Raw genomic sequence first — 26,235 nt, 5'->3', positions numbered from 1 at the left:
TTAACAACTGTCATATTTGTAGACATGACATCCTTTCCTAAAATAACGTGATCATATGAAGTCAATGTCAGAGTCTTAGGACGGGTTAGGTTAGACACCAGGCTCAAAGGAAATTACACACACACACACACACACACACACACACACACACACACACACACACACACACACACACACACACACACACACACACACACACACACACACACACACACACACACACACACACACACACACACAAAACGCAAACTCTACAGTGAGAGTTTATTCAGCAGCAGAGATAGTTTTGTTTGACAGTGTCTTTTTTTGTCCAGGAAGAAGCAAGTGTCCATGCTGTCACTTAGAAACGTTATTTCCATATTCATTTGGTGTAACTGGAAACTCAATTTCAATAGCTGTCAACTGTATGACATTGGATGATTAAAAAGTTAGATTTATGTTTATGTTTGTTAAAAGTTTTAGTTTTGCTGTGTGCCAAATGTTTTCAATTAGTGTTCAAGACTTGCTGAGAGAAATAGATGACAGCACTCTACGTTTCTGTATGTGTGTGTGTGTGTGTGTGTGTGTCTGTGACTGTTTCTGTGTCTGTGACTGTGTCTGTGTCTGCGTCTGTACCTGCGTTTGTGTACGTGACTGTGTCTGTGTCTGTGTGTGTGCGAGCGTGTGTCTGTGACTGTGTCTGTGTCTGTGCCCGTGTTGGTGACTGTTTCTGTGTCTGTGACTGTGTCTGTTTCTGCATCTGCGTCTGTATCTGCGCCTGTGTACGTGACTGTGTCTGTGACTGTGTCTGCGTCTGCATCTGTGTACGTGACTGTGACTGTGACTGTGACTGTGTCTGCGTCTGCGTCTGTACCTGCGTTTGTGTACGTGACTGTGTCTGTGTCTGTGTGTGTGCGAGCGTGTGTCTGTGTCTGTGTACATGAATGTGTCTGTGACTGTGTCTGTGTGTGTGTGAACGTGTGTCTGTGTCTGCGTCTGTGTACGTGCGTGTACACGAGTGTGCGCCTGCAGGTACGTGTGTGTATCAGGCCTCTCATATAAACCCACTAACCTCTGAAAATATAGATATGTAGCCATTTACTTTGACGTTTGGAGAAACGTGGACACACGTTGGATTTTACAGTGAGACTGTGAGGGGTTGATGCAGGTTGGAAATGAAAGACATGATTTAGATTCAGAGTCGGGTTCTAAACTCAATTATTTGCTGTCACTTTCAAATCAAAATCAATTTCCTAGACTGTTGTTCCCCTTCTGTGGCTGAAATAACTTCTCTCACTGGGTGTGTGATGAAAGATTTTTACTCAGGGTGTTTATATCTCTAGGGAGGGTGTGTGTGTGTGTGTGTGTTTGTGTGTTTTGGTGTGTGAAGGGTGTACCTTGGGAGACGAAAGAGAGTGTAGCAGTTATGACCTGAGCTGGCCTAACGCTGTGACCGTGTGTGTGTATTTGTGTGTGTTTGTGTATGCATGTGTGTGTATGCATGTGTGTCCTCATGTGTGCATGTGTACATGCCTGTTTGTGTGTGTTTGCATTCACAAACAAACACACATACATACACACTACACTTAACCCTTCTTTAGACTAGTTGAGTATCAGGAGCATCAGCATTTGTGGGTTCGATTACAGGCTCAAAATGGCCAGAAACAAAGACCTTTCTTCTGAAACTCGTCAGTCTATTCTTGTTCTGAGAAATGAAGGCTAATCCATGCGAGAACTGCCAAGAAACTTAAGATCTCGTACAACGCTGTGTACTACTCCCCTTCACAGAACAGTGCAAACTGGCTCTATCCAGAATAGAAAGAGGAGTGGGAGGCCCTGGTGCCCTGAGCAAGAGGACAAGTACATTAGAGTGTCTAGTTTGAGAAACAGACACCTCACAAGCCCTCAACTGGCAGATTCTTTAAATAGTATCCACAAAACACCAGTCTCAACGTCAACAGTGAGGAGGCGACTCTGGGATGCTGGCCTTCAGAAATATTTACTACACAATAAACATCAGAGAGTAAAAAACTGAATGACTAAACAGCATCTTAAGGAAAAGCAGAGCTAAACAGGTGTGTTTAGATATTACTCTTTTAAATATGTCCACAGTTTTCGGCCCCCCTCAGGTTCTCTGGTAGGCTATTCCAGAGGCTGGGGGCATAATAACTAAAGGCTGCCTCTCCATGCCTCTTGGTCCCCCTCAGGTTCTCTGGTAGGCTATTCCAGAGGCTGGGGGTATAATAACTAAAGGCTGCCTCTCCATGCCTCTTGGTCCCCCTCAGGTTCTCTGGTAGGCTATTCCAGAGGCTGGGGGCATAATAACTAAAGGCTGCCTCTCCATGCCTCTTGGTCCCCCTCAGGTTCTCTGGTAGGCTATTCCAGAGGCTGGGGGCATAATAACTAAAGGCTGCCTCTCCATGCCTCTTGGTCCCCCTCAGGTTCTCTGGTAGGCTATTCCAGAGGCTGGGGGCATAATAACTAAAGGCTGCCTCTCCATGCCTCTTGGTCCCCCTCAGGTTCTCTGGTAGGCTATTCCAGAGGCTGGGGGCATAATAACTAAAGGCTGCCTCTCCATGCCTCTTGGTCCCCCTCAGGTTCTCTGGTAGGCTATTCCAGAGGCTGGGGGCATAATAACTAAAGGCTGCCTCTCCATGCCTCTTGGTCCCCCTCAGGTTCTCTGGTAGGCTATTCCAGAGGCTGGGGGCATAATAACTAAAGGCTGCCTCTCCATGCCTCTTGGTCCCCCTCAGGTTCTCTGGTAGGTTATTCCAGAGGCTGGGGGCATAATAACTAAAGGCTGCCTCTCCATGCCTCTTGGTCCCCCTCAGGTTCTCTGGTAGGCTATTCCAGAGGCTGGGGGCATAATAACTAAAGGCTGCCTCTCCATGCCTCTTGGTCCCCCTCAGGTTCTCTGGTAGGCTATTCCAGAGGCTGGGGGCATAATAACTAAAGGCTGCCTCTCCATGCCTCTTGGTCCCCCTCAGGTTCTCTGGTAGGCTATTCCAGAGGCTGGGGGCATAATAACTAAAGGCTGCCTCTCCATGCCTCTTGGTCCCCCTCAGGTTCTCTGGTAGGCTATTCCAGAGGCTGGGGGCATAATAACTAAAGGCTGCCTCTCCATGCCTCTTGGTCCCCCTCAGGTTCTCTGGTAGGCTATTCCAGAGGCTGGGGGCATAATAACTAAAGGCTGCCTCTCCATGCCTCTTGGTCCTAGGCTTTGGGATAGTAAAAAGGCCAATGCCAGAGCACCTGAGGGACCTACTGGTTACATAACTTAAAAGATGGTCTGACATGTTTTGGGGTGCACAATCTTGGATTGATTTAAAAACCAATTGAAGAATCTTAAAAATGAATTATGAAACTAACAGGCAGTGCAGAGTCTTTACAGCGGTTTTAATGTGTGCCCTCCATTTGGTTTTAGTCAGTATCCGGGCTGCAGCATTCTGTATGTTTTGCAGGAAAAGCATGGATGAGTCTTTCTGTATCAGCCTGAGAGAGAAACTTCAGCACTTTGGCAATGGAAATTGAGTTCAGAATCTGGTGTTACAACATGGCCCTTTTGGGTGTATATCGTGGCTCCCCACCCTCTCTCACTCTCTCTCCCACCACAGGTTTAACAACGGTCATAAATTCCTGGTAGAAACTCTCAGTATTGAGGGAGAGAGCCTATGGAGAACAAAGACATTCTTCTTGACAAAACTCCTAATCCCCAAAATTGGAGAATGAAACAATATTTCGAATTTTGAGAATGTGGGAATGGTCCGTGGACACTTAAGGGACAATAATGTAAAGTTTGTTTCATTTGGTGACCTCATGAAGGACAGGAGACACACATTACTGGTTATTTGTTTGTATACACTTCTCAATTATGGGGTTTGCATCTGAATGTTGCTACAAGACCATGGTGCTTGCCTACGGAGCTGTGAGGGGAACGCCACCTCCATACCTTCAGGCTCTGATCAGTCCCTACACCCAAACAAGGGCACTGCGTTCATCCACCTCTGGCCTGCTCGCCTCCCTACCTCTGCGGAAGCACAGTTCCCGCTCAGCCCAGTCAAAACTGTTCGCTGCTCTGGCACCCAAATGGTGGAACAAGCTCCCTCACGACGCCAGGACAGCGGAGTTAATCACCACCTTCCGGAGACACCTGAAACCCCACCTCTTTAAGGAATACCTGGGATAGGATTAAGTAATCCTTCTAACCCCCTCCCCCCAAAAAAAGATATAGATGTACTATTGTAAAGTGGTTGTTCCACTGGATATCATAAGGTGAATGCACCAATTTGTAAGTCGCTCTGGATTAGAGCGTCTGCTAAATGACGTAAATTTAAATGTAAAATAAATGATTGAGTATAGGAATACTTTTGAAAATATTAAATGTTATGTTAGCCTTCTAAATGAGAGTATGGGATTTCATATAAAGTTTTAACTAGTCAGTGGCCACACCCGTGAGTACGGATATTTACATTGGCGTCATTGAATGCCACCTTTTCTGCTCTAGTATAAAAGCCACTTGCAACAAAATGTACATTAGACCAGAAAATATGGAGCTGTCGCTACATGTTGAAATGGTTGGCAATTGAAGATAACGCAGGGACAAGGTCCCCACGTTGGAATGGCTAACAAATCTACAATCTAAAGAACAATTATTCAGGCTGCAGCTGTTTGCATACTTCAGTCTGGTGAATGCATCCAATCTCTGAACATTTCCGAATGGTACTCTGAAAAATCCATTATAACAACTGCGACGGACTTTGATCTCTGGTGGACAAACCAGAGGCTTTCTGTTGACTGACTATCCAACAGACGGACCAGCGATCGGAGAGAGGGACAGCCAAAATATACACTCGTAAATATGTAAATTGAAATTTATTTTCGAAATAGTGGTTGTTCATTTTCAAAGTATTTGCAATTTCTATGAGTGTAGTTATCCTCTGAGTTTCCCGCTCTGAACTGTCCCCACCACTTTCCTTTGTCTACCAAGCCGTCATATTGGCTTAGCCCACTAGGGACTTTTCTATCATGTCAGTAACCAATGTATGACCTATTGTGTGTGTGTGTTTATGTCATTCTGTGATTGATTAAGTTAATTAGTAAATAAACAATTAAGTCAATTTGAATATCGCTGATTCATGATCTATGTTAGGATTCATGCAGATATCCAAGGGTTTGCGACATTCAGAATATGACTGATGAGGTAATAATACATTAATAAGTGACTGTAATCGATAAGATATGAAAGTATCTGAAGAGTTATATATTCTGGAATTTTAAACTATATAAACAAGATGTTCCTGTGGTGCCCCGACGTCCTAGTGTCATAATCGTCATAATGATCAGACCAAACTGCAGCGGGTATGTGAAACATCTTCTTGATTTATTAAAGAAATGAACACTGAACAAAAGAACGACGAAAAACAGTCCTGTAAGGTACTCTGACTATACATGGAACAACCACCCACAAAACACAAGACAACAACCCCTACTTAAATATGGCCTCTAATCAGAGGCAACGAGATACAGCTGCCTCCAATTAGAGACCAATCCCAAACAATACCACATAGAAATAGAAATACTAGAAAATCAAACATAGAAATACATAATATTGAACTAACCCAAAAAACCCAACAACACAAAACAAACACACCCCTGCCACGTCCTGACCATCTACAATAACAAAATTACCCCTTTACTGGTTAGGACGTGACAGTACCCCCCCCCCCCAAAGGTGCAGACACCAAATGCACCTTAACCATAAGAGACCAACAACAAAAAAACAAAAAGGGAGGGAAGGGAAGGTGGCCACCGTCACCGACGGTTCCTGTGCAAACACCCCCCTTCCCCAATACTCCCTCCTACGGAGGTGGCTCTGGTTCCGGCCTTAGTCCCCACTCTAACCTGTCCAACCCTGCTGAAGGCTCAGGGCTGTAGCCCACCGCTGAAGGCTCTGGGCTGAGGGGCGACTCTGGCTGCGCCGGACTGGCGGGCCGACTCTGGCTGCGCCGGACTGGCGGGCCGACTCTGTCGGTTCCGGACTGTGGGACGTCGCCGGAAGCACTGGATGGGGCACTGTCGCCGGAAGCTCTAGACGGGGACTGCGCACTGAAGGCCTGATGCGTGGGACTGGCTTTGGAGGCGGCAGACTAGTGACGCGCACCACAGGGCTAGTGCGAGGAGCAGGAACAGGACGTACTGGACTGGGCAGGCGCACTAAAGGCCTGGTGCGTGGGGTTGGCTTTGGAGGCGCCAGACTAGGGACACGCACCACAGGGCTAGTGCGAGGAGCAGGAACAGGACATACTGGACTGGGCAGGTGCACTGGAGGCCTGGTGCGTGGGGCTGGCTTTGGAGGCGCCAGACTAGGGATGCGCACCACAGGGCTAGTGTGAGGATCAGCAACAGGACGTACTGGACTGGGCAGGCGCACTAAAGGCCTGGTGCGTGGGGTTTGCTTAGGAGGCGCCAGCCTAGTAACACGCACCTCAGGGCTAGTGCGAGGAGCAGGACGTACTGGACTGTGGAGGCTTACCGGAGAGAGAGTGTGAGAAGCAGGCACATGCTTGACACAATAAGCACGGGGTGTTTGCTCAGGGCTTACCCCTGGCCCAGCCAAACTACCCGTGTGCCCCCCCAAAAACCTTTTTTGGGGCTGCCTCTCGTTCTTCCCTGGTAGGCTCCGATATCGTTCAATAACTTGCCCCCAAGTCCAGTTTCTCCTCTCCATCCATTCCAATGCCGACCAGGTGTCCATCTCTGCCCGGGCACGCCGCTTGATCCAGTCATGGTGGGTGGTTCTGTCATAATCGTCGTAATGATCGGACCAAACTGCAGCGGGTATGTGAAACATCTTCTTGATTTATTAACTTTTTGAGGCTAGTGGGACGCTAGCGTCCCACCCACCGTGCAGCCAGTGAAAAATCAGAGCGCAAAATTCGAAAAAAACTAAATGTCATATTCAAATTTCTCAAACATACAACTATTTTACACCATTTTATAGATAAACATCTCCTTAATCCAACCACGTTGTCCGATTTCAAAAAGGCTTTACGGCGAAAGCATAAAGTTAGATTATGTTAGGACAGTACATAGATAAAACATTACACACAGCCATTTTCAATGCAAGGACAAGTGTTACGAAAAGCAGAAAACCAGCTAAAATTATGCATTAACCTTTGACAATCTTCATCAGATTACACTCCTAGGACATTATGTTAGACAATACATGCATTTTTTGTTCTATCAAGTTCATATTTATATCCAAAAACCCAATTTTACATTAGCGTGTGACGTTCAGAAAATGTATTTCCCCCAAAACTGCCAGTGAATAAGCACAAATCTACAAAAATACTCATCATAAACGTTGATAAAATATTAAACTGTTATTCAAAGAATTATAGATTAACATCTCCTGAATGCAACCGCATTGACAGATTTCAAAATAACTTTACTGGGAAAGCACACTTTGCACTAATCTGAGTACTGCGCTCAGAAAAATACATCAGGCAATTACAGATAGCCGCCATTTTGGAGTCATCTAAATGCATAAATAGCATTATAAATATTCACTTACCTTTAATAATCTTCATCAGAAGGCACTTCCAGGAATCCCAGGTCCACAATAAATGTTGTTTTGTTCGATAAAGTTCATAATTCATGTCCAAATAACTCCATGTTGTTTGCGCGTTCAGTAAGCTACTCAAAATGTAGGACGCGCAAGGAAAATGTCACGACGAAAAGTCAAAAAGTTATATTTACGTTCGTTCAAACATGTCAAACGTTGTATAGCATCAATCTTTAGGGCCTTTTTCAATCAGAACTTCAGTAATATTCCAACCGCACGATTCCAGTGTCTTGAAAAACGTTTTAGAACACAGCTACTGTGCGCAAATGAACTGATGCCCTTCCCTGGGTCACCAACTTCCAACTTCCTTTGTTGATTCTCTGTTCACCATAGAAGACTCAACAACTTTCTAAAGACTGTCGACATCTAGTGGAAGCCTTAGGAAGTGCAAAATGAACCCTAACTCACTGTATGTTTCGATTGGCAATGACTTGAAAAAACTGCTGGAACCAGATTTTCATTTCCTTCTTGTATTTTTCTCAGGTTTTTGCCTGCCATATTAGTTCTGTTATACTCACAGACATCATTCAAACAGTTTCGGAAACGTGTTTTCTATCCAAATCTACTAATAATTTGCAAATATTTGACTCTGGGCCCGAGTATTAGGCCGTTTACTCTGGGCACGCTTTTCATCCGAAATCGAAAATACTGCCCCCTCTACCTTGACAGGTTAAAGAAATGAACACTGAACAAAAGAACGACGAAAAACAGTCCTGTAAGGTACTCTGTCTATGCATGGAACAACCACCCACAAAACACAAGACAACAACCCCTACTTAAATATGGCCTCTAATCAGAGGCAACGAGATACAGCTGCCTCCAATTAGAGACCAATCCCAAACAATACCACATAGAAATAGAAATACTAGAAAATCAAACATAGAAATACATAACATAGAACTAACCCCAAAAAACCCAACAACACAAAACAAACACACCCCTGCCACGTCCTGACCAACTACAATAACAAAATGACCCCTTTACTGGTCAGGACGTGACACCTAGTTCATTAAAGTTACATGATTAGTTTAATTGCGTAATTATACTACACAAAGATAATTTATTTGATAATATACAGTCTTCACATTTAATGATAGTCAACGCAAGACACTGGTGTTTTATCTTTATTGCCAGTGAATAAAAAATGTGCTACACGATTCTCTCTCTGTGCTTTAGCTCCAATAATAAGTCTTTATTTTGATGGAGGAAGTTGTGAGCCATCCAAGTATTTAAATCAATACAGTCAAATCATTTATCCGTGGAGCTAAAATCCTCTGGTGACACAGAAATGTAAAGTTGTGTATCATCTGCGTTGCAGTGAAAATCAATGCTGTGCTTTCTGATAATGCTACCAAGCAGTACATATCTAAAACTTAACAGTAACGGACCCAAAAATCGAACCTTGTGGAATGCCAAATGTGATATGTATTTTCTCTGAGTTATGTTCACCAACGGTGACAAAAAAACCTCTTGACCGGTTAAATAGGTCCTAAACCAATTTAGAACTGGACCGGAGAGGCCAACCCACCTCTCCAGTCTGTCCACTTCAGATGCCTCTGCTGTTTGTGAGTGTTGTGATGAGTGATTTCTCCAGCAGTGTTCGTCCACTCCTCCCTGTGTGCTTTATCTGACTTAATTAAATCACCTCCTCCCAACACGCACTCACACTTCTGTTCCCAATGTGTCACACACATTCCTTAAGGGGGATACGGGATCTATCAGAGCACCATGCAGGCAGTACTTTACAATCAGTCAATCAATCAATCAAATGTATTTATAAAGCCATTCTAACATCAGCTGATGTCACAAAGTGCTGTACAGAAACCCAGCCTAAAACCTCAAACAGCAAGCAATGCAGGTGTAGAAGTGCGGTGACTGGGAAAAACTCCCTAGAAAAGGCCAGAACCTAGGAAGAAACCTAGAGAGGAAGCAGGCTATGAGGGGTGGCCAGTCCTCTTCTGGCTCTGCCGGGTGGAGATTATAACAGAACATGGCCAAGATGTTAAAATGTTCATAGATTGCCAGCAGGGTCAAATAATAATAATCACAGTGGTTGTCGAGGGTGCAACAGGTCAGCACCTCAAGAGTAAATGTCAGTTGGCTTTTCATAGCCAATCATTCAGAGTATCTCTACCGCTCCTGCTGTCTCTAGAGAATTGAAAACAGCAGGTCTGGGACAGGTAGCACGTCCGGTGAACAGGTCAGGGTTCCATAGCCGCAGGCAGAACAGTTGAAACTGGAGCAGCAGCACGGCCAGGTGGTCCTAGGGCTCAGGTCCTCCGAGAGAGAGAAAGAAAGAAAGAATTAGAGAGAGCATACTTAAATTTACACAGGACACCGGATAAGACAGGAGAAATACTCCAGATATAACAAACTGACCCTAGCCCCCCGACACATAAACTACTGCAGCATAAATACTGAAGGCTGAGACAGGAGAGGTCAGAAGACACTGTGGCCCCATCCGACGATACCCCCGGACAGTGCAGGATATAACCCCACCCACTTTGCCAAAGCACAGCCCCCACACCACTAGAGGGATATCTTCAACCACCAACCAAGGCCGAGTATAGCCCACAAAGATCTCCGCCACGGCACAACACAAGGGGGGGCGCCAACCCGGACAGGAAGATCACGTCAGTGACTCAACCCACTCAAGTGAATCACCCTTCTTAGGGACGGCATGGAAGAGCACCAGTAAGCCAGTGACTCAGTCCCTGTAATAGGGTTAGAGGCAGAGAATCCCAGTGGAAAGAGGAGAACCGGCCAGGCAGAGACAGCAAGGGCGGTTCGTTGCTCCAAAGCCTTTCCGTTCACCTTCACACTACTGGGCCAGACTAGACTCAATCATAGGACCTACTGAAGAGATGAGTCTTCAATAAATACTTAAAGGTTGAGACCGAGTCTGCGTCTCTCACATGGGTAGGCAGACCATTCCATAAAAATGGAGCTCTATAGGAGAATGCCCTGCCTCCAGCTGTATGCTTAGAAATTCTAGGGACAGTAATGAGGACTGCGTCTTGTGATCATAGTGTACGTGTAGGTATGTACGGCAGGACCAAATCGGAAAGATAGGTAGGAGCAAGCCCATGTAATGCTTTGTAGGTTAGCAGTAAAAACTTGAAATCAGCCCTTGCCTTAACAGGAAGCCAGTGTATAGAGGCTAGCACTGGAGTAATATGATCACATTTTTTGGTTCTAGTCAAGATTCTAGCAGCCGTGTTTAGCACTAACTGAAGTTTATTTAGTGCTTTATCCGGGTAGCCGGAAAGTAGAGCTTTGCAGTAGTTTAACCCAGAGTTGACAAAAGCATGGATTAATTTTTCTGCATCATTTTTGGACAGAAAGTTTCTGATTTTTGCAATGTTACGTAGATGGAAAAAAGCTGTCCTTGAAACAGTCTTTACAGCTCAGAGTAATGTCTCTTTTCTGCAACAAGATCTCACAAACATTTAAATTGACTCCAGGATCCAACGTTTGTCCACTGGGAAGATAAACATACATTTTAGACAGTTAACCTCTATGGACTAGGTGGGACGCTTGCGTTCCACCTACTCAACAGCCAGTTGAATCCTGTGGCGCGTTATTCAAATCCTTAGATATGCTATTACTTCAATTTTTCAAAAATATGACTATTTTACACCATTTTAAAGATAAGACTCTCGTTAATCTAACCACACTGTCCGATTTCAAAAAGGCTTTACAACGAAAGCAAAACATTAGATTATGTCAGCAGACTACCCAGCCAGAAATAATCAGACACCCATTTTTCAAGCTAGCATATAATGTCACATAAACCCAAACCACAGCTAAATGTAGCACTAACCTTTGATGATCTTCATCAGATGACAACCCTAGGACATTATGTTATACAATACATGCATGTTTTGTTCAATCAAGTTCATATTTATATCAAAAAACAGCTTTTTACATTAGCATGTGACTAGCATGTGACTAGCATTCCCACCGAACACTGCCGGTGAATTTACTAAATTACTCACGATAAACGTTCACAAAAAGCATAACAATTATTTTAAGAATTATAGATACAGAACTCCTCTATGCACTCGATATGTCCGATTTTAAAATAGCTTTTCGGTAAAAGCACATTTTGCAATATTCTCAGTAGATAGCCCAGCATCACAGGGCTAGCTATTTAGACACCCAGCAGGTTTAGCACTCATCAAAGTCAGATTTACTATAAGAAAAATGTTCTTACCTTTGTTGTTTTCGTCAGAATGCACTCCCAGGACTTCTACTTCAATAACAAATGTTGGTTTGGTCCAAAATAATCCATCGTTATATCCAAACAGCGGCGTTTTGTTCGTGCGTTCTAGACACTATCCTAAAGGCTAAATAAGGGTGATGAGCATGGCGCAATTCGTGACAAAAGAATTCTAAATATTCCATTACCGTACTTCGAAGCATGTCAACCGCTGTTTAAAATCAATTTTTATGCCATTTTTCTCATAAAAAAAGCGATAATATTCCGACCGGGAATCTGCGTTTAGATAAACAGACAAAGGAAAAGAAACCATTCGGTCGAAGCGGGCACGCGCCTAAGCCCATAGTACTCTGAGTGGCCACTTGCCAAAAGCGATAAAGTGTTTCAGCCAGAGCCTGCCTCGATATCGTTCAACGTTTTCCCGGGCTCTGAGACCCTATTGAAGAAGACAAGATGAAACACTACTTCTCAGACAGGCCACTTCCTGCTTGAAATCTTCTCAGGTTTTGGCCTGCCATAGGAGTTCTGTTATACTCACAGACACCATTCAAACAGTTTTAGAAACTTTAGGGTGTTTTCTATCCAAAGCCAATAATTATATGCATATTCTAGTTACTGGGCAGGTGTAGTAACCAGATTAAATCGGGTACGTTTTTTATCCAGCCGTGCAAATACTGCCCCCTATCCCCAACAGGTTAAGTTTAGGTATTAATTTGTTAACGTTAAAGGTTTGGGTAAGGCTTAAAACTAGCACTGGGATTGAACCCACGAGCCTCAGAGCAGGAGTTTGTGGCTTACGCCCATCCGCCATCTCCTTAACGCCCTAGCAAGCCGAGAGTCTAGTTGATGGTAATATCGCTCACGGTTGCCCCTAGTGACCGGTTTTGAAGTCCATTCCCAATGTCCTGAGGACCTGGACAGACGTTGGATGTCACCTTGAAACTGGTGCAACCTGGCTGGTTTCTGTGCCTCACAAAAATTGTCCCTGTTTCTGAGGTATAGCGTGTGTCACTTAGGGAGAGTGTCTGTCTGTTTGTGGAACAATGTTTATATCACTTATTCCACAGGGAACACCAAGAAGAGACATTGAAAACCATAAAGACTGCTCTTAATATTTTTGCGCTGCTACTGTGGAATTACACACGCTCACATTAACACACACACACACACACACACATATACACACACAGTTCCCTCTACTGTGATCTACATCCCCCAGTGATTTAATGGTCTCAGATATATGTACTGAACATAAACCAATTTCTGCCCAACAATAGCACTTTCTCTGCAAGCTTAGCTATACAGCCATTCTTCTAGGAAATCACCAGACAAGGTGATGACATAGAGGCGACAATTATTACCATAGCGCACACACACACACACACACACACACACACACACACACACACACACACACACACACACACACACAAAGTAACACACACACAAAGTTACACACACACACACACACACACACAAAGTAACACACGCAAAGTAACACGCACACAAAGTAACACACACACACACGCACACACACACAAAGTAGCACACACACAAAGTAACACATACACACACACACACACACACACACACACACACACACAAAGTAACACACACACACACATACACACACACACAAAGTAACACACACACACACACACACACACACACACACACACACACACACACACAAAGTAAGACACTCACAAAGTAACACGCACACAAAGTAGCACACACACCAGTGGTGTTTAATATGTAACATGTATATTTATTTTGATGAGCATGGCCTTATTTCTATTACAGTATATTGGATTACTGTCATTCATATTCCATTCACCCAGTTCAATGTAACAGGTTTAAGTTAATACATGGCACTTGACTTCCCTATTACCATCATCAGGCTGTTACAACCTAGCCTATGAATGAAAGTTTACAATGTAGGTGCACACAGGTAGAGAGAAAAAATTGAGGTGACAGACAAATTCAGATATGTTTATCCCCGTTTTGTTCCGTTTGCTTCCGTTTAAGAAATGTTTTTCAACACAATTGGCGGAATGAATACACCCCTGATCACATGTAAACACAGTTCACTTTCATAGCAGCCACGTATTCCTTCTCACATCTATCCACTCTCCTCCTCTCACCTTTTCCCTTCGCTTGTGGACTTCAATGCACAATACATCAACTGTATGTGACCAGGCGAAAAAACCTTTCCAAGCAAAACCATTTTATAACCGCTACACACAGCCTACAGCGTCGTCACCATATTAACTAAAGTAACATCATAGTCAACCTAGCTAATAGAACTAATGCGTTAGTAAACCCGCTACAATCATGCAGTAACGTTAAGGTATACAGTCAGTAAGCAGTTTAGCACTGACACCAGCGGGCCACGGTGGAAATACATTTGTAAAACCAAAAGCTTACCTTGACTTGGAAGAGTGTTGGGCTAGATAGTCATAGCCAGCTAGCTAACACAGCATCCTTCTGTTTGACCAGGGTGTTTGAGTAGGCTAAACTAGCTAGCTGCATTTGCTAGCTAAGTAAGTGAAACTGAAAACAAATGACAATCTCCTTCTCTCTTGCTTCTCCTTTCTTTTGGAAGAAATTCATTCAACTCTTGTCTTTCTCTCTCTTTGAGTCAACGACTTACTACATTTTATGCACTGCAGTGCTAGCTATCTGTAGCTTATGCTTTCAGCACTAGATTCATTCTCTGATCCTTTAAATGTGTGGACAACATGTCAGTTCATGCTGCAAGAGCTCTGATAGGTTGAAGGACGTCCACCGGAAGCTTTCATAATTACTGTGTAAGTCTATGGTAGGGGTGAGAACCGTGAGCCTCCTAGGTTTTGTATGGAAGTCGATGTACCCAGAGAAGAACGGAAGCTAGCTGTCCTCCGGCTACACCACGGTGCTACCCTACAGAGTGCTGTTGAGGCTACTGTAGATCTTCATGGCAAAATAGTGTGTTTAATCAATTATTTTGTGACGTGATTATATTTGGTATAGTTTAATCTAAAAATAATAACTTTTTAAATGTTTAAACATTTACATTATTATGAAATTTGTTGAGGACGAGAGTCCTGCCCTTCCTCTTCTGAGGAGCTTCCACTGACACACACACACACACACACACACACACACACACACACACACACACACACACACACACACACACACACACACACACACACACACACACACACACACACACACACAGAATGGATGACATAGAGTCCAATATTCCCCCATGTGGAAGGGTTCTGTTATAAATCAACTCAGCTTTACTTATCACGTTCACTTATTCATTCAACCAGTTATTTATATTATACACCTCCTTATACATTATACACATCCTCCTTATATATTATACACCTCCTCCTTATACATTATACACCTCCTCCTTATACGCCACCTCCTTATACATTATACACCTCCTCCTTATACATTATACACCTCCTCCTTATGCATTATACACCTCCTCATACATTATACACCTCCTCCTTATACATTATACACCTCCTCCTTATACATTATACACCTCCTCCTTATATATTATAAACCTCCTCCTTATATATTATACACCTCCTCCTTATATATTATGCACCTCCTCCTTATGCATTATACACCTCCTCCTTATACATTATACACCTCCTCCTTATACATTATACACCTCCTCCTTATATATTATGCACCGCCTCCTTATACATTATACACCTCCTCCTTATACATTATACACCTCCTCCTTATACATTATACACCTCCTCCTTATACATTATACACCTCCTCCTTATATATTATACACCTCCTCCTTATACATTATACACCTCCTTATAATTGTACACCGCCTCCTTATATATTATACACCTCCTCCTTATATATTATACAGCACACTGTCCGACGAAGAGTTTTCAATAAATGTGCTTTTTATTACATCTCAGCAACCACCACCCTGGTGTTGAACAACACAAGTTTGTGTTGATAATGTAATATAGATATATGAACAGTATCAACACATTATCATCTACATACAGTATACATCATATCATCTGGAGGGGTTTGGAGATGGTGGAGGGGGGTTGTAGAGTGAGAGAAATACACATATTTCCCTCAGATTACACAGACACACAAAGAATTCAAATTTTGATAAACTCCCATAACTACTGAGTGAAATAACACATTGCACCATCACAGCAGCAAGATGTGTGACCTGTTGCCACAAGAAAAGAGCAAACAGTGAAGAACAAACAACATTGTAAAAACAACCCATATTTATGTTTATTTATTTTCCTTTTTGTACTTTAACTATTTGCACATCATTACAACACTGTACATAGACATAATATGACATTTTAAATGTCTTTATTCATTTGGAACTTTTGTGTGTGTAATGTTTACTGTAAATGTTTTATTTAACTTTTGTTTATTATCTACTTCACTTGCTTTGGCAATGTTAACATATGCTTCCCATGCCAATAAAGCCCCTTAAATTGAAATTGAAATTGAATTGAAAGAGAGAGAGACCGCTGGAAAGAGGGGAGGACAGAGGTAGATTAAAGAAAAGGTCCCTTGGCTTGAATAGACCGATGTCTAGAAGTGAGGTGATCTTAGTTAAACACTGAGAGAAAGTTGTCGGGGACATTCCACCTGTTGGGTTCAAGGTCAAGAGCAGTATACAACCATACAACAACTGAAGAGGTCAAGACAAGCTGTGAAGATCAGCTTGAAAAGATGGATGGAGAGATTATTGAACCAGAGTATTAGCGAAAGCTGGTGTAATTTCAACTGCTCACGCGAAAGTCAGCAGAAGCACACAACCGAAGCAATGCCAATCTGAAGAGATCAGCTGCATCAAATAAACGACTGGCTAAGAAAGATATCTCTCTAGCCTGTTGACTTCCCTCCTAACTGGATCTGAAGGGGGATCAGACCAAGGCTAAAGCCTTGTGTTCCGAAAACCCAGTGTGGTACAACACAACACAACACAATACAACACAATACAATGTCTTTCTGTGTGATAAGATACAGCACTTCTACACAAGCAAAGGCATGGGCTTTATCTACAACTGATTATGACACTGTTCCCCCTCCTCAAACAGCAGAAGCTAACAACAACAGAGAACAGAGCTTTGATTCGCTGTGGAAGAAGTGTGATCTGTACCATAACCAATAACCTGCCCAGGGACTGCGGTTGAAAATTAGCCGGCTGGCTAAAACCGGCACTTTTACTGAAACGTTGATTAATGTGCACTGTCCCTGTAAAAATAAAATAAACTCAAACTAAACCACTGAGCAGGGCAGTGTTTATCATTGGGATGAGGGTGAGTTACCACGAACATAAACGTGGCAGTGTGGGTTTTAACCCTGCTGTTTGCATCCAGGAGAAGGGGACAGAAGGAGGAATAGAAAAAGAAAGGAGGAGGAGGAGGAGGAGGAAGAGAGGAGGAGGTGGAGGAGGAAGAGAGGGGAGAGAAGGATGAGGAAGAGAGGAGGAGGAAGAGAACGTAGACAGGAAGAGAGGAGGAGGAAGACAGGAAGAGGAAGAGAGGAGGACAAATAGAGGAGGAGGACAAAGAGAGGAGAGGAGGAGGAAGAGAGGAGGAGGAGGATGAAGAGAAGTGGAGGAGGAGAGGAGGAGAAGGTGAGGAGGAGGAGGAAGAGAGGAGGAGGAGGAAGAGAGGAGGAGAGAAATCAACAGGACTAAACAGAAATCTACCTCGGTCAAGTGACCAACACTGTTCCCCCTCGTCAACAGCAGAAGCTAACAACAACAGAGAACAGAGCTTTGATTCGCTGTGGGAGAAGTGTGATCGGTATCACTGAGCAGGGCAGTGTTTATCATTGGGATGACGATGTGTTACCATGGACATAAACGTGGCAGTGTGAGTTTAACCCTTCTGTTTGCATCCAGGAGGAGACAGAAGGAGTAAAATAAAAAGAGACGAGGAGGAGGAGGAGGAGGAGGAGAAGGAGGAAGAGAGGAGGAGAGGAGCGAGGAGAGGAGTAGGAAGAGAGGAAGAGAGGAGGAGAGGAGGAGAGGAGGTGGAAGAGAGGAGGAGAGGAGGAGGAAGAGAGGAGGAGAGGGGGTGGAAGAGAGGAGGAGAGGAGGAGGAAGAGAGGAGGAGAGGAATCAACAAGACTTAACAGAAATCTACTTCAGGCATGTGACCAACATTTACCACCTTCAAACATCAAAACACCTGTGTGTGTGTGTGTGTGTGTGTGTGTGTGTGTGTGTGTGTGTGTGTGTGTGCGTGCGTGCGTGCGTGCGTGCGTGCGTGCGTGCGTTTTAACTGCAGCAGTCCTCGGGTGGTGGAACTCAGACATACTCTGCCTGCAGCATCGATCAGCAACAGCTTCATACACTACAGTAGTAGCAACACATGACAACACAGCATAGTAGCAACACATGACAACACAGCATGGTAGCAACACATGACAACACAGCATAGTAGCAACACATGACAACACAGCATGGCAGCAACACATGACAACACAGCATGGTAGCAACACATGACAACACAGCATAGTAGCAACACATGACAACACAGCATGGCAGCAACACATGACAACACAGCATGGCAGCAACACATGACAATACAGCATAGTAGCAAAACAAATATCCACTTTGTTAGATCAGATTTGTTGAATGTGTGCCAGCACCCTTCTATCCCCCACGGTCTGCATTCCATTGACCTCTTTAACACATCTTTCCCCATGAACTCCCGGATCTCTTTCCAGGAGTTCAAACTCATTTAGCGTCTTTGAAATCCCTACACAATGTAGCATAAAGAACTTGTTTTGTGAACTTGTTCTGATAGCCTTTCATCAAAGTTTTCCATGTTTGTTGTCAAGTAAGTTGTCAAGGAAGTGAATTTGTATTTATACAGGATGTACCGCCCCCACCTACCGTCAACCAATCATGTCAATGAGGAGCTATACGGAGCTCAACAGAGCCCTCCTCATTGTTACAAAATTTGGGAGGTGTATGCATCGCTGTACAGAGCTCTATTTGCAGTGGTGTGAAGAACTTAAGTAAAAAAATCATTTTTTGGGGTATCTGTACTTTACTTTAATATTCATCATTTTGACAACTTTTCCTTTTACTTCACTACATTCCTAAAGAAAATAATGTACTTTTTACTCCATACGTTTTCCCTGACACCCAAATGTGCTCATTACATTTTGAATGCTTAGCTGGACTGGAAAATTGTCCAATTCCCACATTTATCAAGAGAACATCCCTGGTCATCTCTACTGCCTTTCTCTGGCGAACTCACTAAATGCTAAAGCTTAGTTTGTAAATGATGTCTGAGTGTTGGAGTGTGCCCTTGGCTATCTGTAAAAAAACATGAAAATTGTGCTGTCTGGTTTGCTTGATATGATCAATTTGAAATTATTTATACTTTTACTTTTACATTAACTTTTACATTTTACACTTAAGTATATTTTTACAATTACATTTACTTTTGATACTTAAGTATATTTTAAACCAAATACTTTTAGACTTTTACTGAAGTAATATTTTACTGGGTGACTTTCACTTTTACTTGAGTCATTATCTATTAAGGTATCTTTACTTTTACTCAAGTATGAAAATTGAGTACTTATTCCACCACTGTCGATTTGGCCTCTGGAGGCTCCGCAATTGCGTCACACCCTCCGTCACAGCCTCCGGACCGGCAACGCCGGATCAAGCATAAATGTCTTTTAGGCTCACAGAAAGTCTACGGTTAAGGTATTCATTCTGACTGGGTTAAGGTAAGAGTTTAGGTTTGGGATTAAAGGTTCAAACAGAAACAACTCAACGGTTAAATTCAGGCATCAATTCTGATTGGTTAAATTAAGGATTAAAGTTTGGGATAAGGTTAAAACACAAATACAACTCCACGGTTAAGTTTACCCATGAATTAAGACTGGCCTTGCTAACATATTGTAGATGGATGGTGCAGTCATCTAAGCAGTGGACTCCTGTTCCATAGACCATAGACCTCTGTTCTGAGTTTATTTGTTTTGCCCCAAGTGGATGGATTTTGACTGTGTTTCCCGACATTTGACAGCGTCTCCTGATTTAATTTCGACTTAAATCTGGAGTGATCTCTCAGAATATATAATGCTTACAGCATATTCAAAGGTATTTTATGTACGTATACAGACCCTAATGAGGATATGAGAAACTACTTAGCTACAAAGCAGTGTGTGTGTGTGTGTGTGTGTGTGTGTGTGTGTGTGTGTGTGTGTGTGTGTGTGTGTGTGTGTGTGTGTGTGTGTGTGTGTGTGTGTGTGTGTTTGCGTGTGTGCGTACGAGCGTGCGTTCCTGTATTCCTGCCTTTGTGCATGTGCATGCATGTGAATCTGTGTGCGTGTGCGCATGTTTATTCACATGTGCGTGTATGTGTGTGTGTGTGCGTGCGCGTGTTTATTCACATGTGCGTGTATGTGTGTGTGTGTGCGTGTGCGTGTTATAGCTCCAGCAGCACTCTGAATCAGCGTGGCTCAGTCGTGGATTAGGCCTGTTTGATGGATTATGAATTCTACATGGAGTCTGCGGTATGACAGTGCTGTGTTTGAATATAGCATACTGTGGTAATAACACTGCTTTTATCAATCTGGACATGGGAGTTAAGGCAGAACACACACACACACACACACACACACATGCAAGCAAGCACGTGCACACATATGCGTACACATACACGCGAGCAGGCTCAAGTGCGCAAACACACAGACACACGGACTGGTGGAGTGAAAAGCGGTTGTCGTCATGGTAATGCCCTGGTAATAATTATTTTATTAAAGTGGGAAGTAAAAGAATGTGTTGCTTTTCTCATTGTCATCTACGATCTCTGTCCTTTGACACGACTATTCATGCATAGTGTGTGTTTCTGTCTCATAGAGTTATGTGTGTGTTTCTGTTAGAAAAATGAGACTTGCTTAATGTTACCGGTCGAGAGGGTCTGTTGTGTGTGTGTGCATGTTTTTCTGGTCGAGAGGGTCTGTTGTGTGTGTGTGTATGTGTTTCTGGTCGAGAGGGTCCATCATGGCGGCCCACACCATCACAGGAAGGACATCTATTAAAGACTAAGAGATGGGGCCTCCCGAGTTGTGCAGTGGTCTAAGGCACTGCATTGCAGTGCTAGCAGGGTCACTACAGATTCTGGTTCGATCCCAGGCTGTGTCGCAGCTGGCCTCGACCAGGAGACATATGAGGCGGCGCGCAATTGGCCCAGTGTTGTCTGGGTTAGGGGAGAGTTTGGCTGGCCGGGATGTCCTTGTCCTTCCTCTAGCGACTCCTGTGTCCTTGTCCTTGCTCTAGCGACTCCTGTGGTGGCCGCAGTGCATGCTGACACAGTCGCCAAGTGTATGGTGTGTCCTCCGACACATTGGTGCGGCTGGCTTCTGGGTTAAGCGGACATTGTGTCAAGAAGCAATGCGGCTTGGCGGGGTCATAATTCGGAGGATGCACGGCTCTCGACCTTCGCCTCTCCCGAGTCCGTACAGGAGTTGCAGCAATGGGACAAGACTGTAACTACCAATTGGATATTGAAAAAAAAAAAAGAATAGGAGATGCAGGCAGTGAGAACCATAGTGCTCTGGCCAAAAGCAGAGCACTATGTAGGGAGTAGAGTGCCATTTGGGATTCAGCATGGAACTCTGCTGTGAGCAGAACAGCTGGATATTGGCACCTCCAGTTTTAGGGTGATGGACGTAATGAACAGCTGGATATTGCTGTGATTGGATGATTGTGAAGGCCATGTCATCTGATTCAGCACTCCACAACTCTCCTTCTTGGTCAAATAGCCCTTACGCAGCCTGGAGGTATGTTTTGGATCATTGTCGTGTTGAAAAACAAATGATAGTCCCAGTAAGCGCAAACCAGGTGGAATGGCGTAACGCTGTGGTAGCCATGCTGGTTAAGTGTGCCTTGAATTCTAAATAAATCACAGACAGTGTCACCAGCAAAGCTGCGTCTCACAAAGACACGGTGGTTGACTCATCAGACCAAAGGACAGGGTTTCACCGGTCTAATGTACATTGCTCGTGTTTCTTGGCCCAAGCAAGTCTCTTCTTCTTAATAGTGTCCTTTAGTAGTGGTTTCTTGCAATTCGACCATGAAGGCTTGATTCGTGCAGTCTCCTCTGAATGGTTGATGTTGAGATGTGTCTGATTCTGAGATGTGTCTGTTACTGTTCCTAGGCCGTCGTTGAAAATAATAATTTGTTCTTAACTGACTTGCCTAGTTAAATAAAGGTCAAATAAACATTTAAAAAACTATTTATTTGGGCTGCAATTTCTGAGGCTGGTAACTGTAATGAACTTATCCTATGAACTGGGTCTTCCTTTCCTGTGACGGTCATCATGAGAGAGAGTTTCGTCATAGCGCTGGTTATTGCGACTGCACTTGAAGAAACTTTCAAAGTTCTTGAAATTTTCCGGATTGACTGACCTTCATGTCTTAAAGTAATGATGGACTGTTGTTTCTCTTTGTTTATTGAGGTGTTCTTTCCATGATATAATAATAATTTTACCAAATACAGCTATCTTCTGTATACCACCCCTACCTTGTCACAACGCAACTGATTGACACAAACACATTAAGAAGGAAAGAAATTCCACACATGAACTTTTAACCTCTATGGGCTAGGCGGGACGTAATCGTCCCACCTACGCAACAGCCAGTGTAATCCAGTGGCGCGATTTTCAAATACCTTAACCTGTTAGGGCTAGGGGGCAGTATTGACACGGCTGGATAAAAAAACGTACCCGATTTAATCTGGTTACCACTCCTACCCAGTAACTAGAATATGCATATACTCATTACATATGGATAGAAAACACCCTAAAGTTTCTAAAACTGTTTGAATGGTGTCTGTGAGTATAACAGAACTCAAATTACAGGTCAAAACCTGAGAGATTCCTTTACAGGAAGTGGCCTGTCTGACCATTTCTGGAACTTCTTTGCCATCTCTATCTTTTACTAAGGATCTCTGCTCTAACGTGACACTTCCTACGTCGTCCATAGGCGCTCAGAGCCCGGGAAAAACCTGAATGTCGTCATCCCAGCCCCAGGCTGAAACACATTATCGCCTTTCTCAAGTGGCCGATCAAGGGACTCTGGGCTTAGGCGCGTGACCTGACCGCCCCCGTCTTTGTGATTTTTTCCTCTGTTTGCCGAAAAGGAGATTCCCGGTCGGAATATTATCGCTTTTCACGAGAAAAATAGCATAAAAATTGATTTTAAACAGCGGTTGACATGCTTGAAAGTACGGTAATGGAATATTTAGAATTTTTTTGTCACGAATTGCGCCAGCGCTACGACCCTTCTTTACCATTTCGGATAGTGTTTGAACGCATACGAACAAAACACCGCTATTCGCATATAACGATGGATTATTTTGGACCAAACCAACATTTGTTATTGAAGTAGCAGTCCTGGGAGTGCATTCTGACGAAGACAACAAAAGGTAATCAAACTTTTATAATAGTAAATATGATTATGGTGAGTGCTAAACTTGCCGGGTGTCTAAATAGCTAGCCCGTGATGCCTGGGCTATGTACTTAGAATATTGCAAAATGTGCTTTCACCAAAAGCTATTTTAAAATCGGACATATCGAGTGCATAGAGGAGGTCTGTATCTATAATTCTTAAAATAATTGTTATGCTTTTTGTGAACGTTTATCGTGAGTAATTTAGTAAAATGTTAGCGAATTCCCCGGAAGTTTGCGGGGGATATGCTAGTTCTGAACGTCACATGCTAATGTAAAAAGCTGGTTTTTGATATAAATATGAACTTGATTGAACAAAACATGCATGTATTGTATAACATAATGTCCTAGGGTTGTCATCTGATGAAGATCATCAAAGGTTAGTGTTGCATTTAGCTGTCTTCTGGGTTTTTGTGACATTATATGCTAGCTTGAAAAATGGGTGTCTGATTATTTCTGGCTTGGTACTCTGCTGACATAATCTAATGTTTTGCTTTCGTTGTAAAGCCTTTTTGAAATCGGACAGTGTGGTTAGATTAACGAGAGTCTTGTCTTTATTTAAATAGCTGTAAAATAGTCATATGTTTGAGAAATTGAAGTAATAGGATTTTTAAGGTTTTGAAAATCGCGCCACAGGCTTCAAGTGGCTGTTACGTAGGTGGGACGAATTCGTCCCGCCTAGCCCATAGAGGTTAAAAATCCTATTACTTCAATTTCTCAAACATATTACTATTTTACAGCTATTTAAAGACAAGACTCTCGTTAATCTAACCACACTGTCCGATTTCAAAAAGGCTTTACAACGAAAGCAAAACATTAGATTATGTCAGCAGAGTACCCAGCCAGAAATAATCAGACACCCATTTTTCAAGCTAGCATATAATGTCACAAAAACCCAGAAGACAGCTAAATGCAGCACTAACCTTTGATGATCTTCATCAGATGACAACCCTAGGACATTATGTTATACAATACATGCATGTTTTGTTCAATCAAGTTCATATTTATATCAAAAAACAGCTTTTTACATTAGCATGTGACGTTCAGAACTAGCATACCCCCCGCAAACTTCCGGGGAATTTACTAACAATTTACTAAATTACTCACGATAAACGTTCACAAAAAGCATACAAATTATTTTAAGAATTATAGATACAGAACTCCTCTATGCACTCGATATGTCTGATTTTAAAATAGCTTTTTGGTGAAAGCACATTTTGCAATATTCTAAGTACATAGCCCAGCCATCACGGGCTAGCTATTTAGACACCCAGCAAGTTTAGCCTTCACCAAAATCAGATTTACTATAACAAAAATGTTATTACCTTTGTTGTCTTCGTCAGAATGCACTCCCAGGACTTCTACTTCAATAACAAATGTTGGTTTTGTCCAAAATAATCCATTGTTATATCCAAATAGCGGTGTTTTGTTCGTGCGTTCCAGACACTATCCGAAAGGGTAAATCAGGGTCGCGAGCATGGCGCAATTCGTGACAAAAAAATGTCTAAATATTCCATTACCGTACTTCGAAGCATGTCAACCGCTGTTTAAAATACATTTTTATGCAATTTCTCTCGTAAAAAAGCGATAATATTCCGACCGGGAATCTCCTTTTCGGTAAACAGAGGAAAAAACACAAAGACGGGGACGGCCAGTGCACGCGCCTAAGCCCACAGTCCCTTGATCGGCCACTTGAGAAAGGCGATAATGTGTTTCAGCCTGGGGCTGGAATGACGACATTCAGGTTTTTCCCGGGCTCTGAGAGCCTATTGGAGCTGTGGGAAGTGTCACGTTACCGCAGAGATCCTTTGTAATGGAATGAGATGTCAAAGAAAGACAATAAATGGTCAGACAGGCCACTTCCTGTAAAGGAATCTCTCAGGTTTTGACCTGCCATTTGAGTTCTGTTATACTCACAGACACCATTCAAACAGTTTTAGAAACTTTGGAGTGTTTTCTACCCAAAGCCAATAATTATATGCATATTCTAGTTACTGGGCAGGAGTAGTAACCAGATTAAATCGGGTACGTTTTTTATCCAGCCGTGTCAATACTGCCCCCTAGCCCTAACAGGTTAACAAGGCACACCTGTTAATTGAAATGCGTTCCAGGTGACTACCTCATGAAGCTGGTTGAGAGAATGTCAAGAGTATGCAAAGCTGTCATCAAGGGTGGCTAGTTTGAAGAATCTCAAATGTTAAATAAATTTTGATTTGTTTAACACTTTTTTGGTTACTACATGATTCCATATGTGTTATTTCATAGTTCTGATGTCTTCACTATTATTCCACAATGTCAAAACTAGTCAAAATAAAGAAAACCCTGGGATGAGTTGGTGTGTCCAAACCTTTGACTGGCACTGTACACACACACACACGCGCACGCGCAAACATATGCGCGCACACACACGCGCGCACACACACGCGCAGACACACGTGCACACACACTTGTACACATACACACACACACGCACACACAAACACACACAAACAAGGCCTGCTGAATGTAAGGCCTTCAATGTATTCCTCCTTTCCTCTCGTTTCCTCTTGTCTTCCTGCGGTGTTGACACAGAGGCTTTGTTCATCATAATAGGATATCATCTTGTCTTTGAAGACACTCCTTGTGTGTGTGTGCTTGCGTGTGTGTGTGTTTGTGTGATGCTCCTCATGCAATTGTCGTCAGTATGCTGAAATAATGAGAGGGAGAGAGAAGAGAGGGAGAGAGAAGAGAGGGAGAGAGAGCTTGGTATGTTGCTAGTGAATAACGAATATATATCATAGTATTTACACAATTATGTTAACATCAATAGGGGATTTGAATGTAAAAATAAACATGCAACGCATGCTCTGTATTTCCTAAAGGGTTTCCTAAATGCAGCCTTCATCACAGCCTGATCCAGGCTGTGTCACATGACGGCCCA

This window comes from Salmo salar, chromosome ssa05, assembly GCF_905237065.1.
Source record: "Salmo salar chromosome ssa05, Ssal_v3.1, whole genome shotgun sequence".
In the NCBI taxonomy this organism is placed as follows: domain Eukaryota; kingdom Metazoa; phylum Chordata; class Actinopteri; order Salmoniformes; family Salmonidae; genus Salmo; species Salmo salar.
This window is presented reverse-complemented; position numbering follows the sequence as displayed.